Raw genomic sequence first — 7,017 nt, 5'->3', positions numbered from 1 at the left:
TGCAATAGAGCATCGAAAATTAACATTATGTCAAGTAGGCCTAGAGCCCTGTTTCATGATCAGGAAACATGGTAATGGTGTTCGTCAGGGACTTAGGCACACTCACTGTCTATGTGCATATATGCAGAGTTAAAAGAAATGCAAGGGCTTACGGTGAAAAAAAGAAGGATTTCACTGTTCCACATGACTGGCTCTGTCACCTCCACTGTCAATGTATTCAATGTAACTGTGGGAGGGAAAAGGCATCTTGCAAGATCGTGGCATGATAGCTAAATTCTCCCAGAGCATTTGAGGCGATGACACAATGGCAGTGCAACACTCAGCACTATTTTAAATATAATCTCCATTGTGCTGTTATGAAACGCTGTGCAGTCTTCACTTATTTGCATTGCTCCTTGTGGTGTAACAACACTGCCCCCTGCCGGTTTCTGACATGAACAGCAGATGACAACCAAATCTACACAATTAAATTCCTGCTGTGCTCAGTGGGAACGGTTTCTTCGCCATATGAAAGCAATAAATGATAGAATGCACTTTACTAACAGCTGACACAAGAGTAATTGCCAAATGAGCGTAGCCTTGCCATAAAGCAATATACTCATCATGTTTGCCTGTTCGCTTTCCTAAATGCCAGCTGGCTGTGTGCACACTTTTGGGCGTGTGTGTGCACTCATATGTTGACTGGTCACATATGGTAATTTGCAGTAAATCATACACAATACAGAAACACTTCTCGTATAAAAAAAAAGAAAAGAAAAGCCATCTGCCTAAAAAACAAAAACAAATTTGCATGTACTCAATTTTCCATGGTGCGACAATCTCTTAATGCTACAACTGTCTTACTTTTTGTTTTGATTTAAACTCATGAAGTCTCCATTCAAACATCCTATTTATGTGTGTCTTTAAAATAATCTTTTTATATTGCCTTTGTGTTCTTTTATGTGTGTTCTTAGTGCCTTTCTGTTGAAAACCGCAAAACAACTAAGCTCGCCTTAAATACTACTGACTTTGTGGGCAGCTTAAAACAAAAAAATAGGCCTATCAAATGACGTTTATCCTGAAACATTGGCCTGTGGGATAGGTTTTTTATTTATTCGTGAAAAATGTTTTATCAAGCAGATGTGTGTGTGATCAGCAACCACAAACCTTTACCATTAGCAACATCTTTAAAGAATAAAGTCAACAAATTAGTTAGGACTTAACCCTACCCCGACAACAGTAATTAAAGTGACATATAATACAGTACAAGAAAAACACCATAGAAAATAATCACAAAGGTACATAATAACTTCAGGCACTAGCTAACTTTAACAATCACTTATATAAATAGAAATAAGAGAACTTGATTTTTCGATTTCCTGAAATCTGGATTTTTGAAACACCTTTGGATATGTACTCAGCGGAACAAAGCCCTTAAATAGCCATGTTCCTTAAAAGCCACTCTTCTCCTACCGGAAAGTAACTTAGAGTGGATGAGTGCAGGTAGAGAGGAAGGTAGCCGGGGAAAGTGGAGGCTCCTTTAGGCCGTTTATATTCTACTTCATCAAAAATGGATGTCTGCAACTGAGGAGATGTACGTGCATTACCCCACAGTATGCTTTACACAGGTATGTCGAGATCGAATTTCTGAATAAGCACAGATCAAAATCACTTGAAATGTAATCTGTAATAATCCTGCTGTTTCTTTTACAAGCTGGTAATTTCTCTTGCTGTGTTTCCTCACATTCTATCATTGATGTCACATTCTCTCTTCAAGTGAGACAAGTGCAACCTCTTCTATATCCTCTATTACCAGCACAGCATGAAACACTGTAGCACACACATCCTTTTTTCTAGGTCACAGAGGAAACAAGGAAGGCATTTCTCTAAGACACGCATCTCCTATTGTTCAGTCCAGACAGATGTGCTCTCCATTGCCAAACTCAACCTCACTGCGAGTCTGTTGTTCCAATTACTTTACCCAAATCAAAGTAACCTTTCCTCGATGCTAATCACAACCAGACTGACCTTGTTCCTGCCTGAGGGAGGCTGGGAGTTAAACACAAGGCATTTGAGCTGCTTAATGACCTTTTTTTTTTATGTGCATCTCTGATATGCAAATTACTGCAGCAAGGTGCTCCCGAAATCTAATCAGCTCATCAGTTGTCGGAGGGAAACGGGGAAATATGGAGTTTCTATTCTCAATTGTTTTTCAGGTATTGTGTGGAGAAGAATGTGTCTAGAGACAGACAGACGGGAAACAAAGAGAGAGATGCAATGCGTCAAAAGGTTTAGAGTTTTGTAACTTAGGTAATGTATTTATATCCCCAGGAATACAGGAGGGAAGGGTTATGTATGGGTTCACTAAACAGCAGCTGAAATACAATTTGAGGGGTCAAAAATAGCAGAAATTAAATCCATTAGAGGTTCATTATTTGATTTGACTTGGGTTAGAAAAGTTTGTTTCAAGGCTAGGTCGGTTGTTTGTTTGTCTCTTGCCAGTTTTCTCACACAAAATGTAGTAGATGTATTTTCTCGACCCCATAACTTTCCATTCTCCATTTAAAGGCTGTCTGCCATGACATAAATAAAATATAACAAGATTCAATTTCTCCGAGGGTGTGTCTGACAAATCAACAATATTAATATAAATGTAGAAGTTATAACAGCAGAGCATGATTCAGCAGGTCAGGAAGGCTGGTACAGAGTTGTGTTTTCCACTAGATGGTACTGTCGTCTCTCTTTATATCTTTAGCACCTGCAAGTTCTGCCATCTTTCCTATTGCTCCAATGTGATCAGGGATGCTTATAATAGAACTTTATAAAGTAAAGCATTTACTGTAAATACATATTGAAAGAGGAAACTTTTAGAAACACATATATGTTACTGTGGCCAAAGACAACAATAGCTAGGCTTTGATTTTCAAGTTAAAAGACCCTTACATTTGTGAATATAGACATTTGATTTTATATTAAAAATGTTTGGACCGAGTTCAGGCTTCTAAAACTATTCAAATGACACGAGCTGAGAAGGGAAACTTTTTAAGTTGAACTGCTGGATTTCATGGGAGAATGGCATTTGAAAGGGGGTTGGTCTACACAGGCTAAAGTGATGGAGATTCCTGGTTAGAGAGACCAATCCCATCCTATAAGTTATAGGCAATAACACGGCATTAAATATGATTTTTATCTTTAATGTAATATGGCAAATCTATGCAAACCTCAAGTATTTCCTCCATGGTCAACGACAGCCTTAAAAACAAGATGAGGATTGCAACATTGACAGACTTTTATGCACAGGTGAACAGCAGTAAAATTGTATTTGACGCTCACACCTCCAAAGATCTGTGCTATCTATATGTTGCTTCTTCGAGGAAATAGCAATGGTAGTCACCTTCAAGTCATGCTGGTCCAAACACACTCTGGGGGACCAGGTTTCACAACGGGAGGAGAGATATCAAAAGATCCCCGGGAATACAAACATCCAAATGAATACAAAGTTCCCACTCTGTATGGATGCAACGTCCCCACAAAGATCTGACTCTATAAACAGGGCGGAAACACACTTGTAATGTAACCAATATGTAACTGTCAATCTATTTCTTTCACCACATTCCTGATTAGCCATCTTTTTGTAAAAATGAATAAACACACATATTGCCCATCCATATGCTCAGTGTGTTTCCAACACAGTGTTCTTAGGATCTGGCGGAATAACGAGCATTTGGAGCACACTGAGCAAAACATGGCTTCTTCCACTCTTCTGTTTTCATGGTCTTTACGCACATCCATGCCATTCACATCCATGCCATTCAGATCTTTGGCATTCATGCGAGTTTGTGTATTCTGCCATATTCTGGCACAACTGTGGGTGTTTGGGAACATGGTGAGCATGCAGATGGAGGGGATTATGCTACAGGAGACATTTCTATTGATGTGTTTGTACGTGTCAATGTCAGGAAAATCTTGTCACCATTGAAATCCAACGCAAGTAAATAAACCTGACCAGAGATTACATTTGAGGAAGCGTCTAAAAACATGCAGTTAACAGCTTTCAAGCTGACAGGAGCTGAGAGTAGGAGTGTTTGAATAAATCATGTTTGTGAACAAAACTAGTTTATCAAATATGGGTAGGCAGTTCAGTCTGTAGGGAATCGGCTTGGGAACCAGAAGGTTGCCAGTTCCAGTCCTATAGGTTGCATTGGTACTTTGAGAGGGCCCTTAAGCAAGGTGTAAGACCCCCACACTGATTTTTAATATCTGCCCACTGCTCCAATACTAGGATAAGTGAAATGCTTAAATGTCACTATGTGTGCAGTGTTTTTTGATTTAATGAAAATCATACAATTCCCTTATCTATTTTCAATTAAAAACGCAAAGATAACTTGGATCAAGTCACACTCTTAATTTTTCATAGGGAGTATAAACGTAATTTGTATGAACAATAAAATGACTGACTGGGCTTTTAAAGAGAATGTAATCCTTTTAACATGAATGGAGTTATAGCATCCCGTCAAAAGGTGCAGGGGCTGGCCTATAGGACCCGGTAATTGGTCAGTGTTGATCTGGTGATATACACAGAACAATAATATTGATTAGCCCCTTATAAATCTCATCATGCAAGCGTTCCTGTGCAGAGAAGGTTTCAGTGTTCTTAGGGGACACATCAAATGAATGATCACCATAAAGGGCTAGGGATGGATAATGCTGAGGCGAGAGCTTTTTGCAAGGTAATAAAGGGTCCTGGCATGAATGGAGCTCGAGCCTCTTCCTGTTTCTGATTCCCTATAGATTTTTCATTTGTTTAAGTAGGACATATCATATGCAGGAAATACAACATTAGCTACTGTCACTGGAAAACTTAACAATGGATGGCTTCCTCACCTCCACTGGGGATTGAATCAATCACATCCTAAAGCTATAACACTATATCATTGTGTGGTTATTTAGCTACAGGGTCATAAATAGTCCTTAACTGAGAGGTGATGATAATGCAAGTTAACATAATATTGGCCTATTATTTATATGATGTAAGTATTGTTGTCAGTCGAAATTATTTGAGGTTTTAAATGTGGACAAAGATTTCCTTTGCAAATACATATTTAATGGTCAGCTCAGCTCAGGCTAGAGATATTGACGTATCGGTCAAATAGCACAATGCATTTACAAGAGCCCATCCAATAATCTCTAAACACTTCATTAGAGAGGACAAATTGCCATGTGGTTAAAAATACAACTGAACACAAATTGCCCGAGAAAAATCTCCAATGGTGCTGCATGAGGCTGAAGGATGTTTCTGTGATAAGGTCTACAGAAGCTGTTCTTATCCTTGTATTAGTCTGCACAATACATAGACAAATCAATGTCTTTAATGGCTTCCTTTTACTTAGGATGGGAAGTGTGACATGAATTACATTTACCCGAATTAGTTTTTATTATGATACTAATGTAATCCACTGGGCACTCACAATTAATGAATCAGTCCTGCTCCAATCGATTCAATTTGCTTGAGAAATCTTTGCTCGACTCTTTTCATTTGTACAGGCTATTCATATACAATTCGTTTACATTTTATATTAAACCTGAATCAAACATTTATTTTTGCACCATTACTGCCAATGGCTAGAGCATTTGAGTCACTCACTTGCTAAAAACATATATAATCTAAATAAAATAAGAACATTCAACTTTGGCTTGTGTATAAAAAAGTTAGTTTTGCACCCTGACCCAAAGCTTAAAAATAAAAATGTTTTATTTTTCCCAAATATCTTTTTTTTGGTGGATGAATTCCCTAAGGGAGGGGGGCCAGTCCATGTACACATCTATAAATAAAGCACATACTTTTAAAATACTTTTAAAATAAATTATGTTTATCAAGGATGGTACAGTGGTGGTATGAATAAGGCTTTCTGTCAAACACCTTGATAGCTCTCTTGTACAGCTGTTCTATCGGTTTCAGGTTTGTGGCACAAGCAAATGACCAGTTTGTAAAATAGTATTCAATATGGGATAGAATCATACAGTGGAGGTATGACTTTGCAGCATTGACAGTTAAGAAGGTTCTAATTTGTTTAAAACTTTGCAAGTTGAATTTAGTATTGGATACTTTCTTAATATGTTTCTTAAAAGTCAAGTTCGAGTCCAATATGACTCCAAGATACTTGAAGTGGGAGACTAGTTCTATTTCTGCTCCGTTTAAAAACACATTGGATCCTTCGATTTTGACTGGTCGTTTCAAATCGAAGGATCCAATGTGTTTTTAAACGACTCGTTTGCTTAAACTTGACTCGTCACCATTTCGCTTTCAAACATGGGGACGATAATGCTTGTGCTGCTCAGGGCGTATAATGCCCGAAAGCAAACTAAAGAGGATATATAGGATAATTACTAAATGAAAGGTGGATTGGAACAGAAGGGGCTTTGTTCTGTTAATTGGGTAGCATTGCATTACAACATCAATAAAGTTATATTTACAAATATCTAATAGGTAGGACACCGATCCTGAAGCATCTTGTATGTTTATCATTTATCATGTATTGCCTGTATGTGAAGTGAGACACAAGGCTGATGTTTTAGTTATTTTGATAATAGCATGGGTGGTCTTACTTTTTCAGGGATGGTCACCAACTTCTATGACTAACGGGTAACCCTAAAGCAAGGCACTATCCATTCTGTCCAACTTGTTGAGTGGGTTTGATTTGTTTTCTTCATACTGGTCCCTAAGTGGACAAAATTCTGTTAGCATGAGAAAATATAAAAGCAGAACATACTGTAAACAGTATTTTAAGGTAGCATTCATACACAAAATCCTTTACCCAGTGAATTCTTCAGCGCTACGTCTTGTTTTTCCACTCATTCCCTAAACCCCCCTCATTTCTCGGGGCAGAAAAACAAACTTTGATAGAAAAGGTTCTGTCAACAGATATCACAATTTATACGGTAACTGCAAATTTAGATAAAGAAGCAATGTCATTTATTTTTTTCTCAGACAGATTCCACTTACCACTTTCAATTTTGGAGATTGAATACCTTGAAATG

The sequence above is a fragment of the Gymnodraco acuticeps genome, unplaced genomic scaffold (assembly GCF_902827175.1).
Source record: "Gymnodraco acuticeps unplaced genomic scaffold, fGymAcu1.1, whole genome shotgun sequence".
Classification (NCBI taxonomy): Eukaryota; Metazoa; Chordata; class Actinopteri; order Perciformes; family Bathydraconidae; genus Gymnodraco; species Gymnodraco acuticeps.
This window is presented reverse-complemented; position numbering follows the sequence as displayed.